This window comes from Lonchura striata, chromosome 3, assembly GCF_046129695.1.
Source record: "Lonchura striata isolate bLonStr1 chromosome 3, bLonStr1.mat, whole genome shotgun sequence".
NCBI classification, from domain to species: Eukaryota; Metazoa; Chordata; class Aves; order Passeriformes; family Estrildidae; genus Lonchura; species Lonchura striata.
Genome location: NC_134605.1, coordinates 46403742 through 46426539, shown reverse-complemented (window position 1 = coordinate 46426539; position 22798 = coordinate 46403742). Strand labels below are relative to the sequence as shown.

The 22798-nt window shown below is 38.2% G+C and overlaps 1 long non-coding RNA gene across 2 annotated transcripts in view; it reads right to left on the bottom strand.

Annotated features, from left to right (window-relative positions):
• Positions 1 to 3147: 3147 nt before the first annotated feature.
• Positions 3148 to 22798, bottom strand: part of LOC110468855 (uncharacterized) — a 41985-nt gene continuing 22334 nt past the window's right edge. The window contains exons 4-5 of one of the 2 annotated variants that reach the window (XR_013339600.1): positions 13140 to 13367; positions 3148 to 3181 (exon numbers count right to left, since the gene is read on the bottom strand). This is a non-coding gene — a long non-coding RNA (uncharacterized LOC110468855). Of the gene's footprint in view, positions 3182 to 13002; positions 13041 to 13139; positions 13368 to 22798 lie in introns of those variants that run through there. The other variant, XR_002465158.3, reaches the window with a different exon arrangement.

The following is a 22798-nucleotide window of genomic DNA, read 5'->3' as shown; positions in this document are numbered from 1 at the left end:
TTTGAACGTAAGGGCAAAATGTTCATTCTGTGATGCCTGTTTAACTGCGACTTCCCATTATGAGCTTGAGGTTTATCTGCCTGAATTTTCAAGAGTGCAAATCTTGAAAAATTAACAACTGCATTGTGAAGAGCAAAGACACCCCTGTTAGAGAGGGAACACATGCTAATGACACACAGGGGGAAAAAAGCTCAGTGCCTCAGATTCTTTACTAGCAAAAGAGCATGCTTGCATTGATCTCTGTAATCTCTTTTGTTTAGATGCAGCAATTTACATCAGCTTCATAAACTGTCAATATCATTAACACCTCTTCATGTCGTGAAGGGGGATTGACTTTTCATGCAATTTGCAAGTACACAGAAATGCAGAAGCCAAGGTGCTCATTCTGGCATCTGACCTTAGATCTGTTTCCAGGACTTAATGAATCAAAGGTCATTGTGCAATGCATCCATCTAAAACCTGCCAATCCTAACACCAGAGATGTTAGCAGTCAAATAGGATGAAAAAAAAAAAAAATACTAATTATAGGTACACTGGTGATTTGGTGTCAATGTCATTGTACACAGATTTTTGAAGAGAAATGCCAAGGAAGTAGCAGCATTTTTAGAGCAAAAAGACTGTAGAATGAGGGAGCTATGTGAAGTACATAGAAAGAAAGGAAAGCAAATAAAGTTATAAAATGGAAGATAAGTGCTCACTGGATTCTCTTAAGATTTAGAAAGACAGATAAGCATCTTCTCAGCTGACTCAGGTATGTGGCTTCAGAAGATTTTCAGTACCTTTAATTATCTCCATAACATTAATTTCATAATCCAAATCTTACAATATTTAGAAAATTCTGGGTAAGTGGGTTGATTGCATCTAGGTTTTGTCATCATTTTTAATATTTTAGGATTAATTTTCCTTCCAATTTCTAGGATAATTGCAATACAAACCATCCTATATTATATTTATCCTGTGATAAGATTTATGTGACATTTTTTATGGGGGGGGATTCTGTTTATGTGAGAGATGTCACAAACTCAGGATGTTATTTGATAACCCCTTGCCCTAAAAAATTATCACTACAGCAGCTTTCAAGTGCACTCAAATAATAAGAGAATATTTTTGAGAGAAAAATAAAATTCACAAGAGACATTTGTCCTCAAGGATTTGTAACACCTTATGGAAATGTCTTCTGTGTTCCACCAGTCTTCATTACCAATGTGCATGCCTTAAAAATCTTGATGAGAAAGAAAATGTGCACAGGGCATTCATGATGAAGATTAAATATTCTCAATCCAAACCATTGGAATAAATTTCAGAAGCTTAAATGACAGGCATTTAAATTGTGTGAGGATTGAAAGATGAAAATTACCTGATCATTAGTCTGCATTTTAAGGTCAAACTAAAAGGTTCTGTGGTAAGTCAGACTGAGGGCTTTTATTTTGTTAGGCAGTGTCCCAAGTCTTTCACACCAGATCATTCTGTTTCTCAGCCAGTGGAAAGAAAATAAACTAATTCAGACCCTGCAGCACATTTCATTTCAAATTGACTGGTGATTAACTAGTGAAATATGTACACCCAACAGCCCATATGGGCACCATGATTTTTACAGCATTAACTGCTTCCCCAATCCAATTTATTTATACTGAATGAGAATTTATTGATCCTCGAGAGCTTATTAACATGTGAACAAATTAAATGATGCATTAATTAACCCAAACACTGTAAGGATTTCCAGATTGCCATCTCTGGTCTAGCTAGAATTAATTTTCTGAGCAGAGGCTTGTTAAGGACGGATTATCTATAAATAAGATCACAAGTTTAAATAAAAGAGAGTTTCCCCAATATACAAAGTTTTAAAAATATGGAAATACAAATGCCATATCCAAAAATGTCCATTACGATCAGTACCATGCAATTCTGGCATTCACTCAGGATTTGTTTTATATAAACAAAACAGGCAACTTAATTAAGTGCTTCTGGTTTCCTTGACACAAGTAAACCTTGAGTATTAAAAAATGTGAACATGAAGCACACCAACATAGAAACATACTGGTGGCTATTTCAGAGATCACAGAATCCAGCACAAGACTGTTCCCAGGTACGCAGGTCTAAAAGGACCTATCCCTCGGTCAGGAATCAGCGGAGACCCAGGCAAGATTTCCTAGATGTACAGGGAAGGAAAATAAAGGTTTCAACTCCAAGTAGATTAGGGTTTACCAGAAAATTCACTCTCCTTTTGGAATATAGACCCACATTCAGCATCTACCACTTCTAAATCCTTATCTCTCAATCTGCACAAGTCCTTCTGGACAGGGACACTCTGCATAAGGTCATTCTGCATTCCAGGCTTTCTTTGCAAATACAATTCTATTTTTCTTACCATGTTTTTGGTGGGATTTTTGCGTGGTTTGTTTTTTTTTTTTGTTTTGTTTTGTTTTTTTTTTTTTAGTTTATATAAAGATTTCTCTACACTCTATGAAAGACATAAGAATATTCTGAAATAGGCAGTCAAGGACAACTTGCCTTGCTCTTATGAGGCTTTCCAAAGAGCACAGTGTTGGATATAAAAGAACATTGTGAATATATTTAGATATGTTTTCAATCAATGAGAATTTTAACCTTTTTCAGCTACCTGTAAAAAGCCCAAGCTTTTTGGGTTTGTTTTGACAGGTAAAATAATTAAATTAATTTTCAAAGGTAAAATCTTCATTTCAAATCAGACATTTGAAACCTTATTAACTTAAAATTTGAAATATTACAGCTAGTTTTCTTCCCCTTTGCCTACCCTAAAAACGTGATGAAATGAACCCCAGCTCACCAAATGCAAGTTTGTATTTCTTTATTAGGAAAGTGACACCTTCACTCGGTGCCACTGCCAACTTCCTTAAAAATCTAGTTTTAAACATTATATAAGGAGTTGATGAATGCTGAGCTTCACGGTGTGGGCTGAGCAGCTGAGAATCTTCCCCCGCATACACAGTCTTCATTACCAATGTGCATGCCTTAAAAATCTTGATGAGAAAGAAAGTGTGCGCAGAAGAAAATGTGTCTGTGTATCATATGCCTGCTTTAACCAGACCTCCTGGTTCCCTGCCTCTCCCTCTCTTGAGCCTTATTAGTAGAACTTTTAGATCAGCTTCAGCATTACCTGCCAGGCAAGCTTCTGTACATTGTTTTTTTCTTCTCATTCAGCCTGTCAAGAAAAAAGGAGGAACTATTGAGAACTTCTGGGTTGATTTGAATATTCAAATCCATTGTGCTTGGAGGAGCTTAAAAGTAGGGGGGGGAAATAGTTGGCTCTATTACATTTATCATTAAAAACAGTAGGACAGATTCTGAGCGAATATGTTAACAGAACAAATAAGATTTAAACAACTGAGTGTAGTGGATGTGCTTGTTCCCCTTAATGCAAATAGCCATAACTTGGTACAGACTCCAAAGGAGGGAAAGGCCTGAGACATAGTCAGGCCAAGAACTCCTCCAGAAATCCCACAAATTGACTCAGTGAGCATCAGTGTGTATGAGCTTGGAACATTATGTGACCAGCACATGAATAGCAGATTTTTTTTCTATGACTCACAAAGAATATTTTCAGTAAAAAGAGTCTAATGCATACTCTTCCCATGCAATTTATTAGCCAAGCACTTTATCCCTACCAAGCTGTCAATAAATGACCCCCTTCTTTGACCCCTCTCTGCACAGTAGTGTGGATACATGGCAATGGTCTTCCTCACTGCTGGAACATTTCTCCAGTTTTGAGATTCCTTTCTGAGGCGGAGATACTTCCCTCCCCAAGGCAGAGACCCATTATTCACAACAGATCCTTGGTAGGTTGCTGATAACATGCTAAAGCTAATGAAATTCACACATTTCTTGTATCTTGTATATAAACCATTTTCCAAATCTGAGACTAAGATTGCTTGACCTAAGGTCTATCAGGGGTTTATAAAGTAAGGGGGTCTACCCTTGGCCTCATGACTCAACAGGAGGGTGGGCCTTTTGCATCTTCAGTCTCTCTGTAATTCACTCTGAATTAGTTATTACTGAATTTTCCTTTGCATATTTCACCCATGGAGTAAATTGCAGAACCTTGCCATGGAAATTTGTCAAGTCTCACTTTTATAAATTCATGTTAAAATACTTTTGTTGATACCATTGATGGCAATCCTGCATCACTCATTCACAAATATGGAGACCACTTAACTGAGAGGAGGAACAAAACTCAACAAAATTACTAAAGATTCTTTTTGTGAACAGTTATTCAAAACAGCATTTAGCTGTTTTTGGAGGAAACCTTTTATGCTTATTATTCCACTGTTAACTAGTTGGCTGCTTTTTTGGCAGCTATTCTTTTAACACCTTTATTAAGCACTCACATGACAGCTGGGTGTCATACAAGCTCAGCATTTTCATACCAAAATCCACCCCTGATATTTCCTTCCCAGTTCTAAGGGATTTCTGTAAGTCATAGAAAGGGTATAAGATTCCCACCAGATTTTAATGTTCCAAGTAGGTGATCAGCTGTGAAAACTAGGAAATACTAATTCTGAATCAAGAGCTCCACAGAGGAGTACGCACTGTTATGTAGCAGCTGTGGTGAATGTCACTAATGGGGGGTGATGGTGCCTGGATCTTGTACACCTCACCATGCACAGCCAGTGCTGAAGAGGTTTGGAGGTCGTTGCTGCTCAACTAATGCCCGTGTTCAATTAGACATTTTTCAGTGACAGGGAGACAGACAGGTGGAATGAGTTGATTTAACACTAAAATCACCCCCCTGTGTGTTTTTATGTCTGGTATTTTCATAGGTCCTTGCTTCCAGTGAGAAAAATGGATAGAGCTGGCATCTGTCTGGAAAGCAGAAGACTGGAAAAAATCATGTGTATCTTGTCTGAAAGTTTTTAGATGTTGGTGGATTTTAAAGAAAGGAGAAACCAAATGAAGCTTAGTAAGCTTTAAGATGGCAAATCATGTTAACACCAACCAGTCTTACAGCCCGATAAGAGAAGATCTAAAGGCAGAAAGAAGTCAGTGTCAAATCTCTAAGATCCTGTTGTCTATTCTTCACACATTTCTGAGGCAAGGGAATTACTTGTGATTAGTTTTAATCCGTCCCTACTGGCTGAAACTCATTATTGGGACACTTCTAATTTAGTTTAATTAAAAGAAATCTAACTTTCAGACTGTGAAACCATTCTTTGATGTGAGACAAAATACCACAAATGGGGAGAAACGTAGAATTATATCTGAAATGCATTTTTGGTTCAATGCTTAAAATGCTTATGGAGAACGACGGAAAATTTTCTGAGGTCTGCTGCTAAATGATCGTGAAAAATGATTGTGAATTCCCTAACATCAAATCAGCTTCAGTTTCTTCTTACATCACCACTGTTATCTTGCCTTATGACAAAAAATAATTGTCAAATTTCAACCCTTTCCTACTTCACTGATAAGAAATCTTTCTGAACTATAGTGGTGTCAGCAGGATAGTAGTACATGATTAGCCATCTTTCAACCTGGTGGCTATTTCTTAGTAATAATTTAATCCTACAAAAAATTTAATTTTTAAAGGCCTTAAGCAGTTAGGAGATACAGCAACTCTAAACTGATACTGCTTCACTGAACCAAGGCCAGATAAGCAGCTTGTCCAACAACACCTGAGGTTGTTGTCCAAGGAGCCAACCTATTCCCCAGAATAGTACTGAACAACATTAAACATCTATATAATTCCTGTTACAAATGAGTGGCAATCCAGTGGGGAATCTTTTCATAGATCTATGAAGAGTCAATTTTTTGCACCCCTCCTACAGAACACTAATAGCTGCTATCAAAATATTCTGAAAATGTTCTGAAGAATGCCAGCACAAAACTAGTCTCTGTTTACAGTTGTTTTGTTTGAGAATTGTTGGCAACTAATCTATAGTACACACAATAAAACGTTCATGAATCAAGGGCCCCAGGAGCAGGCCCACAGAAAGATGCAGAGAAGAAAATTACATGATTACTGTTGGGTCTTCCAGCAGTTTTGATTTGTGGCAGCACTTTTGCCATTTTACAGTAAATAAACTACCTCAATACCACTACAGACTGAGTGCTTTTTCTAGCAGTTCCCATATATGTGAAGTTGCCAGAGCCTCAAGTCTTCATTATTAAATCCTGTGGGAGGGAATGCAGATGTACCTTTCCCAAGAGAAAACTAAGTGGTGTACCAGCAGGCATCTCTCTAATAGTGGCTGCAAGGAATACCAAAAACTAGCTTTTAACTGGAGATTTTGCAGATTGCACCAATCTTGATAGGTGCCATCTGTGCTTCTGTGCATGAGTTCCTCCACTTCCCTACCCAAAGATGAAATTACAAGAGAGAATGAAAGTTAAAGAACAAGGATATTAAGTAATCAAAGAGGATGAAACATCTTTTAACCTGTTATGTTTGGTAATTAACCTATATTGCTAAAAAATGACTGGGCTGTCTCCCTGGCAGTACATTTTGGAAGAAAATTGCTGGCCATGTAGGCACCTATACAAACATTAACAGCCCATAAGGGGGGCACAGACAATTCCTTTGCAATCAGTATAGGCAGGTAAATTACTTACATGAAGAGGGCTTGGCAATAAAAGGGAAAAATAATTGATATCCAAAGTAATGAACTCTGAAGATCTCCCACAGAAATGCTCTACTAGATTCTGATTTCATTTGCACCAGTAAAAATTGTTCAGTTTGTGTCAGCAGAGATGAGACTATCTCTCTGTTGATTAGGACCTGTACATGTCCTAATCATGATTTCAGGGTTTTTGTTTTTGTTTTGTTTTGTTTTGGTTTTTTTTGTTTTTTTTTTTTTTTTGTTGTTGTTTTGTTTTGTTTGTTGTTGTTGTTGTTTTTTGTTAAAAACATTGTTTTCCTTTGCTGTGCAATATTTCACTCTCATAGAATCTAAATCTGGAGCTCCAGGATTGCAGGGACAATAAACCACAAATGCAACCTGTGTTGTCTGCATTGTCTGTCTATGTTGTACAACTGCTGTGAATCTGGCATCCCTCTGAGTCCTGAGTAATGGCTTCCCAAGTACCCAGAGTGGACCAAACTTAAAAAGTCTCAGTCTCTGCTAGAGAAAGCTGTTTTTTCACTGTGTTTGAAAGCCCTAACCTGCATATCATGGTCATGCCTGTAAGTTACAGTCTTTGTTGTTTACATAGATACTCCCTACCTGGAGAACTGTGTCCAGCTTTGGGGTCCAGAGCAGAAGGAAGGCATGGACCTGTTGGAGCAGGCCCAGAGGAGAGGCACAAAAAGTAACAGCTGGACAGAACACCTCTCGGGTGATTGAAGTCTGAAAGAGTTAGGGTTTTTCAGCCAGGAGGAGAAGAGGCTCCAGGAAATCCTTACTGATGGTTTTCAGTACTTAAAAGGAGCTATGGAAAATGGGCACCGGATTTTCAGCAGGGCCTGTTGTGATAGGATGAAGAGTACTGCCCATAGCATTGTATTTTCATTTATAGCATTGATCTGACCACAAGGGCTTCAGACTCGTCATAGCATCCCCAGCAGAACTTGACACCTACCCCTGCTCTATTCTTCTGCCTTTTGACATTTGCAATCAATATTTGCCTTGTTTGTTAGCCTGCTGCCACTGCTGTTCTTCCATTACAAATCCTGCTGTTAAAGAAACATTATTAGAAAAGGTTTGCTGTAAATCTTACTTGTCCTAATAGCAATCCACAGAACAGAAAAGCCAGACTGTTATAATCCCACATGGGATGGATATTTCCCCTTTTAATTTAACAAACTTGAAAGGGTAAGACTGATGAGATCTCTATTTTTCCCTTTTAGTCATCTTTCTTCAAAGTTCTTAGGTAGCAGCATAGAGGTGCTGAGACTTACGTCCAGGTTATGCCTCACATCCTCACATAGGAGCATTCAAAAAGCACACAGGACTGTAAATGTTCAATTTGTGACCAGATGTCTGCTTGTCCCACAGCCAACAGGCACTCCTGACAGCCATTCATGATGTGTGCAGTTGTCTAATGAGCTGGAAGTTCATCTCTAAATGGTTCATCTGCAGTGTGATCAGAGTGGGTCTGGTGCATTGGGTCGTGCTGCCATGGGCCATGGAGGAAAGAGGGTAGAAAGGAACCAGCCATCAGACCACTGAACTGTTTGCACAAGCTGCATTTGGCCTGTGACAGAGGTCAGCTGCTCTTTCTTGCAGCATAATTTGCAAGGAGAGAACATGCAAGTTCTCACATGTACTATCCCTCTTGCTAGTGTGAATGTTTATCATTCTCAGCTGAAACTGTGAATGCAATCCCATGGCACTAGTGAAACCTTCTGGATAAACAAATCACTCCTGCCAACAAAGTGTAAAATTCTGCTTTATGACAAATGAAAAATTGTCAAAAGAGGCAGAGAGGGATCAGAAATTACAGAGTTAAACATGTAGTAAACTCAACAGTGAACTAAATCCCCTTCACCTTCTCTGTTCCTTCCCAGACAGGTGAAAAGAAGGGCATACAACCATTTTTTCTTATAAGAACCAGAGTGCTTAAAATGATGCTGCAAAATTGCAGTGCACCAGTATTAAAAGTTCAGAAGAGCATCACTGTGTACAGAAAGAACTAACAAATCCTGAGGGCTGACATAAACTGTGTAAGAAACAAATGTCTAAGCATTAGAAACACAGACAGAACTTCTGCTGTGAGCTTCAGCCTTAGCAACTGGAAGCAACGAAAGAGGAAAAGTAACTCTCTGTAGTTGTCAGGCAAAAAAAAAAAATCATAAATCTTTCTTGTGATACATGCTTGGAATTATCAGTTCCAGAACCCATTTCAATTACATACAGGAAAGAGGAACCTCAGGCAGAAAACTAGTGTTATAAAATGAATAGATAGATAGTGGCTTTAAAATTGCACTGAAAATATTGAGGCATTTCCAAATCACTTATGTTTTGTTATAGCGTTTAATTGGAATTTGTGAAAACAAAACCAAAATAAAAATAATAATTTCTTGTTAATATGATAGTGGCCAATATGCAGAAACAAGGTTCTTAGCTTGGATTCAGGCAGTTTGGTCTGGATGACTGAAGTTTGTAGTCACGAAATTGTGCATCAACAATTGTGCATCAGCCACCTACCTCCCATACTTTCCAAAGCACATGTAATGTGGGTGGCAATGACTCAGTTCCACATCTTTGTAAATCAGCCTGAAGTCCCCTCCTTTCTCTGCTCCCTTGTCCCCTTTGTTCTGCACATCAGTCAGATAAGGCCCTGGCATGCAAAGGAGTCCTGCAAGTGCAATCACAGCGAGCTTGCAGGACTCAGCCTGTGCTCATAAGAAGCTCTTGTAAATAATTGAAGAGATTAATGATGTGGAGCCTAATGCTCAGGAGACTCAATATTTAATCATTAATCTAACTCATGCTTCACTAAGGCATGGAGATTTTACAGATAAAATTTAAGAGGAATATTTATTGATCACTGCAATACTTCTGTAATATTTTTAATTGCTAGTTTTTTCTTTGCAGTTATAGTCACTAGAGCTGTGAAAACAGCCAAGTAGAACTGGTAACACTAGTTCAACTAATTAAAGTTTAAATTAGTTTGATCTTCATGTCTTTTGCAGTTAATTATCACTCTAATACCTACAACAATAAAGTCAAATTTAATCCATGAATCACACTGGATTATCTCATGATAATAACAGCAATAAAGGAAAATTATACACAGTGGGAACTTGGTTCCCAGAACCAAACAATCAGGAATAAAATACTAATGAATAATACACTTCATTACAGACAAAACACTACTCCCCATCAAGAGTACCATCAAATTATACAGGGTTACTGACAATGGTGTCTGAAAAGACATATCGTAGACATGAAATCCTTCCAAGGAAAGGGTTGAGTCATCTGTGCTTTTTTTTGCAGAAGCATAATCATTTCACCCTTGCAAAACAAGGAGCTCTATAACAGCAAGAGTGAACTCTTTAAATATTTCCCTGCGTGTAGAGTGGATTATAAGAATCAGTGTGTCATGCTGGGGTTTTCCCTCTCTTTCATTCATATTTAAATTTTCTTTTTAACTCTGGAGTTTCAGGCAGTTTATAGATTTTCCCCTTCAGGACAGAGGCCAAAACACAAGGTTTCCAGACACTAAGCTGCTCGCTTGGCCACAGAATCAGACTCCATTTTATTCATTTCCAAGTAGTTTCATTATTTGGCAGTTTTGGATGGACTATGTTCTACCTTAAACTAGACAGCATGAAAGTACCCTGCTGCTTCATCTCTTGCTTTATTGCCCAAATTTTGGGGTACTTCTAACAAAGAAGTTTCAGTGTCTCAGGGCTCAAGTACCTGAACCACTGCTATCCCTCTGCTGAGGGTACTCCAGCCATTACCGTGGCTAGCTTATTTCCAACTAAAGATTCAAGAAATTTGCTGATTAGCATGTACAGTTTTCACAACATCACTGGGCTCCTAGGTATCCCCACACACATAATAAGGGGATAAAAAACACTTTCAGAGCAGGGATCAGATTTATCACATCAGTTTGCATGGGGACCCTGGTAGTTCATAGCATTAAACAAGCTCCTCACTCAGCATATAACTTTAGGTGACCTCTTTGAAGGGCCTGGTTTTCCAGATGCATTACACCACGCATGGCACAGTCTAGGCTTTGAATTTCACATGAGCATGTGAGGATGAGGGGCCTTTCTCTTCTCTGCTGGAAGACATTCTGCAATGGACTGTAAGATAAATAGAAGGCATTTCTTACCTGCTATAACTCATGTTTTATGACAAGCTTAGAAATGAGCAACATATTGCTATTTAGGCAGCTAGCTAAGATGGTGATGGAGCCATCTCCATGCTTATAGGGAGGGATTGACCTCAATTAATGAATTATACTTTAAGCCATTATAGAATACATCTCCTACTGCAAATTACCAAATTAATGATGTGCAAAAGTGACAACATATTAATTATCCCAAGAGCTGTGTCAATGTTAATGAGGCAAACTGAACATAGAGGAGAAGGCAGTATACGATTTCTTTCTTCTTTCTTCTGGGAATTACCTTTTTTCAGGATTTGTCATAAAAGCAGTGATTGTGCAGATTGTTACACGGTTGGGTTAAATTTTCTAATCACAGTGGGCATTTGTAGGAAGTAAACATAAGGAAGAATATAAAAGTTGAACATTAGGAAAATGCCTACTGAGCCCTTTCAGTGGGAGTAAAGAAAAATGTCCATGGAGACTGGGATGAATAAAAATCCCACAAAAGTACATCCCACAGGCTTGCCCTTTGGAAACAGTGATTGCCTTTACCAGTCCCTTGACTGCAGAGAAGCCAAAGATGGTGGCACTCCTTGGGTCCTACAGCTGTGTGGAAGGACAAGGATCACCCACCCAGCTTGTGGGAATTTATAATTGCCTTCCTGATTCCCCCTGATCCCTGCTGAGTTTGGCCATTCTCTTTGGATGGGGCCTTGAATTCAGGAGAGAGTCTCATGGTGGAAGTTAAATATCAAAATGATGAAAAATTGCTGCCCTAATTTTGGGTTAAACCCTTCTCCTACTTAATGGCTCCACAACCTTCCTGGGCAGCCCATTCTAATGCCTGGCAACCTCTTCCATCAAAAAATCCATCCTAATGTCCAGTCTGCATCTCTCCTGCCAGAGCTTGAGGTTATGTCTTTTTCTCCTGTCACTGGGTGCTCAGAAGAAGAGGACAACCCTCACCTGGCTACACACTCCTTTCAGGGAGTTGCAGGGAGCACTAAGGGCTCTTCTCCAGGCTGAACACCCCCAGCTCCTTCAGCCACTCCTCATAGGGCTTACCCTCTAAATCCTTCAGGAAGAAAGGAGTAAGTTGAGAAACTGTCACCTAATGAAAGTAAATAGAGGAATAAAGTACACATTGCAATTCTTTCAATTCAATACAGTCTTTTCTGAACTTTGTGAAGGAAAATCAAAAAAAGGTTATTTGCTAAATCTTTTCTCAGTTTCAAGGGGAAGGAGATGCACATCAAAGAGAAAGATCATCTCCAACTTTCACAACAAACTTTCCCACAACTAATTATTCTTGCTAAGATAACTCATTACTTCTTTTGATCTTCTTGAAGCAGTAGGGACATAGCTTAATATGCATTCCTCCTTACCTAGAAAGAATTTAAGTACAATTTTCTCGATCTATTCCCAGCTGATTTGAAAATAAAACTAAAATTATTCAAGGAACACACAATCTTAAAGATCAATATCATCTTGTATCAGAATTTAAAAAGAAAAAAACAGACAAAAAGATTACAGAATTTCACTGCATTGTGTTTCAGGGCCAGCAAGAAGGCAACCAGCATAGTGAGCCAACATTTTTCATTTTTTTAAATCCAGATCACTGAAAAAAAAGAGCAAAAATCTAAGCATCCCAGGGGACAGCTGATCCAGACCATAGATGAGCTGCTCTCTGGACACATTCTGGGGGTCAGCAGGGCACAGGGACTCAGGCAGGGGCCAGGCTTGTGCCTCCTCCCTTCACATCAGCTCATCTGGCCAGGAAGCACCAACATTTCCCTGGCTAGGTGAGGGGAGGGAGAACCTCCTGGAAACCAGGGAAGACTGGAAAAACATGAGGCAGGGGACAGGGCCAGTTGGCCTATCTTCCCAAATGATTTCTAATGAATGTTTGGATAGAATCAATAAATTATCATGGTAAATCATGAAGCACTTTGGATTTTGTGAGATTGGTATTTCTTAGCTTTGCTGAGGTAAGGAAAATGTGCAAGCTGAGCAGGAAAAAAAGGTCAATGTGGACTGTGGTTTTCTTATAAAGCTTTAAATAGACTGGCAGAGAGTGTGTTCTAACTTCACTGCCTTAAGAGTGAGTCTCCAAACAAAAAAAAATATTGTTCCTTATCACATTAATTTTGTGACATAAATGACAAAGAGAAGACTGGGCAGGACACTCATGTATCACCACTCCAGTATTTTAGAGCATGAGGCAAGCTGAACAGGGCTTACTTGGAATCTGATTTTCAAATTGGCAGGAACATCAGTTCTCAGATTTCCTGGAGAAGACAAAGGGAGAGAAAGGAAAAGGAAGGCAGAGCTGTCTATCAAATAATTTCCTCTTTTATTTTGCAACCCTGAAAGCAAAGACAACTTACTCTTGTGCTGGTCATGACTTCTGCTGCCTTCCTCTGTCGATATCCTGCATTCCTGAAGTCTTTCATGTCTGGACAGGAGGAAAACATTACCAGGATACATCTGAAGTCTTTCTGTGGCAGGGCACTCCCATCAAGCCTTGGGAGGAGACAGAAATGGAATACAGTTCTCTCAGTAATGTACAGTCAAGTCCAAACTGGACATGTCAGTGAATGTTCAATTTAGGAAACCTGTAAAGATAAAGAAAAGAATCAGCATACAATTTCCCATAGTAGACAAAAACACATCCAAATCTAAGAAAATCCATTAAAATGCCACTGATTATTACACAAAATATGCAGCCCATTCTCTAATACCCGAAAAAGATTCTTGAATTTGTATGATAATTAAGATAAATATACTGATGTGAAATTTTTCATATGCTAGAGACCTACTATCTGATCATAATTATCGCTGTTCATTTTACCTAGCATACAGAAAGCATACAGAAAGCAGTCTTTATGTAGATATACATGGTCACCAACAAAGAGATTTAGGAGAAAATTTAATCTAATCTCAGTGCAAGGTTACTCTTCCAGTGGCTGACGATCACCTTATTCAGAAAACTATTTCTCTGCCCTGGAGACAAAAAGTATTAAATAGCGTTATTTTAATATGACTGTTTTTTGCTTTATAGTACCAAGCAATGCTATTTCTTTTCTCTCCATGCAATTCTGTGTTTTCTCTGTGTGAGCTACAGAGCATAAGCAGATCCTAACTTTGGGAGGTCAGGAGTTTGGCACAATCTTCTTCTGCAGGAGGTTTTTTCTCAATTTGCATATGCTGTTATTGGTCCTTTTCTGCAACCCAAGTAAGTGAGTCCAATTATGGAACCCTGCTGTGATCAATAAACATTGGAATTGTTGCAAGTATTTTGGGGAATAAGATATGAGGCTTTCAAGCATGGAGTGTTTTCAAAATAGGAGAAAATGCAGTAGCTGAAAAGTCTATTTCTAAAAAGGAAAAATCTGTTTATTAAAAAACCCTGGGCTTTGAGACTTTATTTTCTTTTTCATTTCAAAGTCACTCTTATGGCTGATGGACTTTTTTTCAATGCACTTAGTATTTGTAACAAATCAGGAACTAAATAATAGGGACATCTAGCCTTTGGAAGACCATTTAAATGCCTTAACTTACACTATAAAAATATATACATTTTACAGCGAGCATATAACCCTTGTTGCTATTTGTATTAATATTCATTATAGATACTATAATGAATGTCATATTGAAAATCACCAAATTATTTTAAATTCTAAGGAAAAGAAAGAAAGAAATAAGGGGTTTTTTTCTTGTTCAAGCAAACTCATGGATATGATCCATATGTTCATGTGAAGTCAGTTGTATAGCTATGAGAGCCATATTTTCACTGTATCTTCAGGATACAGACTGCCTTCAAAAAAAGTCATGGTGGATATATGGATTTGCTGAAACTCTCTCTGTACAATACTTTTCACCTAATGGACTGGTATTTAAATGGATGACTTTATTTTTAGGTGGACTTTATAACCAAGCCCCACAGTTAATAAACCTTTGACAGGTTGCTAAGAAGAAAAGATATGGTAATCATTACTGCAAGCAGGTACAGTTTTAGATGTTTAAAGATATAAAACACAGAAATCAAAAGTAGGAGGATTTCAAGCAGCACAGAGCTCAGATCAGATCCCCACAAAGGACCAGTTCATCAAGTACAAAATCATGTAGAATAAATGTAGATCACCTTTGAAATTAATTCTAATCCTCCTCTAATCTCTCCATTTACCCTCCTGTGCACACACCTTTTCAAACTGCTTCTCCCAAGTGGCCATGTATCACCTCTGTTAATGACATGAGTAAATCTCAGAGATGATAGCTAGGAATCTCCCCAATGTCACCATGAGCGATTCACTCTCCAGAAACAACTGGCAGCGGCAGCCAACTAGCTGCCAAGCTGTTGCTGCTTTTTTTAATGCAATGGAATAGGAAAGGACAGGCTTGGGAGAAATGGTTTAAATAAATCTCTCAAGTATCATGAATACATTTGGCCAATAGATGACAGTGTAATGTATGGCAAATTATAACAGCAGAGAAATTTCAGTTTGGGGCCCAGATCCTCACCCCTGGTACAGTTTCAAAAGTGCTTTCATAGAACTGAAAGAAAAATTGCTCAATGTGCAATATATGCTTTTAGCAGGGAATATCTCTAGCCAAGGTAATGATGCAATAAATCCTTTCATCTTTGCTAGATAGTTTGGAAAGTCTTAAGAAGGTATCTTCATTGTAATTCTAACAGAGACTCAGGCTATCAACATTCATCTCACTGAGAATCCCAAGGAATTTTCCTGAGACAGGTATTCTTAGACACCTTTTGTGGGGCAGCAATCAAATGCAACAAAGAGTGTGCAACACAACATACTTTAGAAATGATATCCACCTCTGCTTAAAAACACACCCTTCACTCTAATATGCTATGTAGGGGCAAGAAGACCTCTGTTCATTCAGCCATGATTTGAAGCAGATTTTAAAGCCTTTTCCTTCATCTCCTTTCTTTTATATCATCACTTTTTTTTCAATGCCAACAACCACTACTTGTGGCACTACGCTGAGAACCATGAGGGAACTGATCCAGCTTAAAAATTATTTTTTGCTGTTTCTGCTCTATTGTTGTTTTGAAAACCCAGAGCTGTTCCCTGACCAAGATTTTTTATTTTCCTTTTATGTTAAAGTTTTTATACAGATATGATATTCAAATAAATGCAGTGCAATTTTATTCTCAGATCAATAGAAAGTCAAAGGTTTAATAAAAACTCAAACACATTACCCTTGAAGTTATATAAATATTGAGAAATAAAGAATTTGACTAACAGCGTAGCAGTGAGGTCAAATGTATTATGTGATGTTTAGACCATGACCCATTGCAATGCTTCCTATGTAATCCACACACAGTAAATAACCTCTTGCCTCTGCCTCAGCCTTCTAGTGATATAATCCTCACTTTGAAGGTTCTTGATGAACATGTTTGGTAACTCTTACTTACCAGAAATTAAGGATCACAGCTTCAAGCGCCTCAAGCCCTTAAACTATAACACTCCAGTGAATAACTTTTGCAACTACTTTCAAACTCTTAAAAAAACAAAAGGAATGATCTTTCAAGCAGCATCCTCATCCAAAGTCATCACTGACAGGATACTCTTGTTCTGAACTAACATGCTAAAAAGAGAGAAATCCCTACATATTCTGCTCAGTATGTTTCCCTACTTTCCCCCTACCCACAACCTTGGTGTAGATTTGAGTTATTGCATTTCAAATTAGATATTTCCTGGCCAGGAATATATCCAGTTCTGACACAACAACAGAGAAGTGTCTGACACATCAATTTGTACTCACCTGCCTGGGAACCTACACCTGCCTCAGTCATTTGCAGCCTGGAGAATTCTCATTTACGACAGTAATTTAATAACAAAACAAAAATACATTTAAAAAAAAGGTACAGTCTCCCAAACCAGGAAATGGTAGTATTAAATAAATTATTAATAAACTTCACTGAAAATTATTGTGATCTATGATAAGAGAAAAAAGCTGTTTTTCATTCAGCACCTCTACATGTCTACATTGCCACAGGCACTGTGATCTGTCCCTTATGTTGCTCTTTCTGCCTTAAACCCTGCATCCCTTTGCCTGGTGCTACTATTCTAATTCTGATGGAAAAAATAGGCACAAATCTTAAACTCCTTGTCAAATCTGTCAGTGATAATAAAGGATTCTACAGCCTGATAGTGACACTACACAAATAAGTGGAAGAGTGTGATATATAGAGATACATAGGAACATCATCCATCTTAAGGGCTTTCAGCAAGTTAGTATGAGAGAAATACACCTATCTTACTCTTGACCTGTTAAGTATCAAATGGTGACTATTCTTATATTCTTAATGGTCTCATGAAACAGGCCCAGGCATTTAAATCCTGGTTAAGATTGTGAATACAAACTCTTGATCTCCTTTGACAGTGGGAAAACAGAACAGTGTCTGTTATTCTTATATTAAGCTTCCATGAAAGGAAAACTAACCATTTCATTGAAGTATTAAATCTGCTTTGAACTTTAACTGTACATTGCAATTCTCTATGCATGTAGAGGCTGAGACCTGACAGAGAACAGGAGAAAGGACTTTCCTTCTCTTCCAATGGTGCTATGGATGATACTTGTGGGAGGCAAAAATGTGATCTCTGCTGTAGTATATTAAGCTCCACTTAATCTTGTTACTAATGTCAAATCTACACACAAATTCTAACAAAAACAATTACAAAGATGATAAGGCAATTTCTGCCTCTTAAACCATGATATTTTCAACAGTTTTGAGAGAAATATTGACAGAGCACAGTTTTTCCAGTCTGAAGACATGACCTGATCTCCCCAGGGCCATACCGGTTCTCAGATGGTTTAGTTGTTTACTTCTAGCTCCTTTTTTGGTCACAAGTACAAAGAGGCATAAAAAAAGTTTTGACTCTCCTGAATGCCAAAGCCAGACTTCTGTAAAGTCTGCAGGGAGCCTTAGGGCAAGGTAAGCAATAAGGAAGGTAGCAGATCAAATGACAGTGGACAAACAAGGTCAAGGATTGAGCTTTCACTTGTGTGCTATTCAGGACTCTCTGACACTCTCTGGAGGGGTAACAAGCACTGTGGCGCAGCATGCAGCAGGCTGCAGCTTCCTGAGGGATAGAAGAGCAAAGACACACAAGTTTTAGACCAACATCTCTTAGACTTTCTTCCTAAGTCAGATGTGTTATGATTTTTCACTGGACTCAATCCCCTAAAGTGCTTATTTGTCTTCTACTGAGGAGCCCAGAACTGGACCCAACACCGAGTGCTGAGTAGAGGTGAAGGACCACCTCCCTTAACCTGTTAGCAGCACCATGCGTTAATGCAGCCTCTGATGCAGTTGGACACCTTTGCTCCAAGGGCGCACTGCTGCTTGAGTTCACCTTGATGACCAGCAGGTCAGACCCCTGTAATTTTTTCTGCAGAGATATTTTTCCATTACAACAGTGTATGCTGTATAGGGATTATGCTCCCCAAATGCAAAACTATGTTGAGCTGCATCAAGTTGCTCTTAGTCCTGTTCTCCAGTCTGATGAGATCTCCCTCAGTGGTAGCAAATCTACCTGGTGTATAAGCCACCCATCCATCTTTTGCATCACTTGTGAACTTACTGAGTACATTTTGCCCCACTGTCCACATCATTCATGAAGATGTTAAACAGTTCCAGCATTGACACCTGGGGAGCACTGCCAGGGACTGGCCTCCAATTCAGCTTTGTGCTGCTCGATCACACAGCTTTGAGCTTCACTATTCATCTATCCATCCAGTTTGCAATCTCCTCACTGTCCAGGTCTCTAGTCCAAACTTCCTAAGTATTTTTTAATGTTGCACACCCTTGTGCATGTCCACTTTTTAAAAAAATATTACTGTACCAGGTCCTATTCCACCAAGAGTAAGGCATGTTTGTGCCAGGATCCTGACTGCCAAGCTTTGCATTCCCAGCTAGTTCTTCTGAAAGTGCAAGGTCCATCAGAGGATCTTCCTTTATCAGATTCTCCATGTATGTTCATAAATTTTCCACAATGCACCACAGAAACCTCCTGCATTATTTGTGTCCTGCTGCATTGCCCTTTCCCTGGAAAATGATTAAAGTCCACCAGTTGGCTGCCATATTTTACAGTTCTTAACCACATATGAATTTAGGCTTAATGTTAAGAGAGAGCTGTATGATTTTTTTTTTTTTGTAAAGCCAATTCATCTACAATCTCATTTCCTGCCCTCCCCAGAAAAGCCCCTTCTGTTCGTTTACTACAGCTTGGAATTAATTTAAAATTTCTTTGGATGCATTCATTCTGCAGCTGTTAAGTTGCTCTGGCATGTACTTAATCATATTTATTGTCTGTGGAGTGATTTCTCCTTAAGGCAGGACAGCTTTGAGGTTACACACATAGGATAAAAAAATCATTGAGTGACTGCTTCATATCTTCTCACAATTCTCTTTGATTACTTTGAAGTCTGCATGAATATGACCCAAGAGATAGTTAGAAAATATTGTCAATACTGATATTTAAATAGCAACAATCACTCTCTGCTGCCTGTTGGAGAATATAAAAAATTAAAAAGATAGAGATTGAATATGTTTTCACTAATGGAATTCAAGTGTCAATCAACATTGAGGCAGGAGTGTTTAGAATTTTGAATTATACTTTTTATACCAAAATACCAACCACTGCAATTCAGTCACATAAATATTTATATTAGAAAAATTATTTCTTTTTTATTTTGTTGCCAATTGAAGATGAGCAAAACAATTACAAAAGTATAGTAAAGCCACCAGTCATTCTCCCAGGCTTCAGGGTGTGTTTGTTGAAGTGCAACACATCTTATTTTGGTCAGAAGGGAAAAGAGAACAACTTTATGTAATATTCCTGCCACCCCTGGATTTCTGGCCACCATCTCAATAAGGCCTTTAAAGCCTTACTGGCCTGAACATCTGCCTTAAGGCAAAGCTCTGTGGTCCTGTGGATAAAGCAGCTTTCTGCCTTCTGCCTGTCTTCCTGCCCTGAGACTTTTCAGCAGCCAGTGGTGCTCAAAGCCACACTTGCCTGTTTCACTTCCAGGAAGGTGCTGACTCTTAGGGATTTATAGGCCCTGGGGAACCCCCTTAGGTGAGAGGGGAACTCCTGTGGTATATCAGTTAATCATTCTCTGGCTTCTCTGTGCCATCAAGAAAATATAGGTGACAGCTAAGGGATCAGAATAAGACCATTTCCCAGCTCCTTGTGCCCCACAGCTCCTACTGCTTCACCAACAGGTAGGGTCTTACGAGGGACAATGAGAGTAGGAGAACTGGCAACTCAGAAGGTAGAGCCTCATTACCATGAAAGCAGAAATAATAATAATAATAATAATAATAATAATAATAATAATAATAATAATAAGTAGTAGTAGTAGTAGTAGTAGTAGTAGTAGTAAAGTAAAGTAAAGTAAAAGTAAAGCATAAATTTATACTGTTCTCATAAGTGAGATCAGGCAATTATAATTGTTCAATTCAGTCAGCACTCTAAAACAAAGTGAGTTTATCCCCTGGTCACAGCCAATAGCAAGAATTATGTATAACTAAAGGCAGATTTCACAGTACCTTATTACAAGAATTCTTATGCACTTCCTTCCAGATTTCTGTTGGAATTTTTCCAGGTAACAGCCAAGAAAGAACTGTGAAAGTGTTCTTTTTCCATTAAATTCAGGCTTCAAAAAAAGGCTAACAAAATCCCAAAAACACAATGCTGTCAAACTCTACACATCTGCTGAAATATGGCAGGAAAATAAAAACAAGATTATTCCACACTGCTCTGGCAGCTATTTTAACCAAGGAAGTTTTTATTCTGTAACCCAGCTGAATCTTGTCTCTTGGGTTCATGAAGAAGCTTTACTTTCTTCCAGAAAATAAAGACAGCTCTCTCCTTGCCTAGAAGGCAAAAATAATTAAAGAGCAAAGGCACAAAACAAAAATCTTCTCTTTTGTTACTGCACCTCTGTTTATGAAGTACAGAGGAAAAAAAAAATAGAAATACCATCGGGGAAGAAGAGAAAGAGTTACAGCTCAACAAGTTAAGCCTGCTTGTCCCCACCACTATGCTTGATGCCCCATGGTTTATAAACTTCAGTCTCAGACCTCCATTTTCAAGTGTACTTCAATAAACTCATAACTCAGGACTAGACCAGACAGACTAGAAAGGAAGCAGACGAGTTCCAAACTCATCATTAGAATAAAAATAAACTCTTGTCTATCTTCAATCCTTTCCTCACTTATGTTCATTGGTCTTCTTCACTGCAGACACAAATCTCAAACCTCCATTGCTTCACTGAATTGATAGAAGTCTACCTAGCTGGCAGCAGAGCAAGAATAAAGAGGTACCAAAAAATACCTATGTCATTTTAAATTGTTTATTTCACACCTGAGAGTTCAAAATTGATTTGGAAACTTGGTTTCTCTTGACGGGACCAACTGTGAGTCTGCCTCCCTACAGAATGGTCACAGGCATGCAAGATGCACGTGCAATCCAGGGCTCAGTGCTGAAAAGCACAGACCATTTTCTGCCAGGGTCTAAAGCCTTCCATTAACTTCAAGGGTTGGAAGCCATCAGCACATCACAGAATCAGACACAAATCATCACACATTTTTTTTACATTAAAACAGCTGTACTTCCACCTAGTTATATCAGAAGGAATATTTAAATTTTACTGCTCATGGTAATCTTCTCAATTACAGCCAAGAAGAGTGCCAAGTTATTAGAATTCAAAATTTGACATTGTGTTTGGAAATAATTGTTATTCATGGGTTTAGATTTAAATTAAGTCTCAGCAAAATCAGAATAAGAGCTGTCTAAGTCCAGTAAACTCTCATGCAGCGTGTATTTGCAGGACCATATGTTCTGCTATAATTGCAAATTATTCCAAGCATGTCTTCAGGTAACAAAAAAAGTATTTTCATGGAGGATAAATTGAATTTAAGCTATATTTATATACACAAAGGTAGAGCACTCCTTATTTTCTTGCTTGTTTTTTTCTTCATGAGTAAAAAAGCATCCTTCTCTCAAAGCAATAGTAATAGTTCAGGCAGTGAGAGCATAACTCAATCCCTGAAACATAAGGTCTGTTTGGAAATAACTGGAAGCATTTGGCTAAAGCACAGGCCTGCCCAAGAACCTAGTGGACTTCACTGGGAAGAGGGGTTTCAAAGTGCCTAAAAGCATTTTTTTTGTGTTTTCCAGAAAACAATAAAAGATATTAAAAGTCCTTTGAAAAGGAAACCGTGAGTTTTTATTGACCTGAAAAGGCATTGAGTCTATCTCTCAAAAGTCAGTCAGCTGGGCCATCTTGTCTGTATCCTGCTGTTGCTTCTTAGATTATTTGGCTGGATATAGCCAGTTGTCTTTGTTGTGAGGAGCAACATATTCTCCTATGAGTAATATCTGAACAGCTTTTCAAAGAAGAGGTTTGCAGGTATGAATGTAGAGAGTAAACAAACCCCACAACTACCAGATTAGATGATAAATTTTCAGTTACTCATATTCATGAACAAAACTAATTGGCCAAATTTGGGTATTGTCACACGTCTCTGTATAAGAATCAAGACTGGAAAGAGCAACTACTTCATCTTGTCCATTTCTGGCATTCACAGGTATAATAAGAAAAGCAAAACAGCAGGTTGCTTTGACAGAGGTCTGCCTCCAGTTGTCTGACTCTATCTCCCTATATAATTTGAATTTTTTTATACAGGAAAAGTCATCAAATATTCCATATATGAACAGAGATATAGAAAAATGTGCAAATTACCAGAAACTGTGAAAAACATTTTTTCACACAAAAAAAAATTACAAAAGCAAGGCAAAAAAAAAAATACATGCCATAATATTTCACAGGTCTTTTTCCTCTGGTGCAAATTATCTGCAAATATTATCTATTCTTAAAAGTTGAAAAATATAGATTAAGCAAGGAGTCTCATAAACCATTTCACGTTATGTTAGGACTAGATTAGTACTACCGTGTCTTGATCTAATTTTGAAGTCATTGATTTGACAAATGACTTTCATTTTGTGTT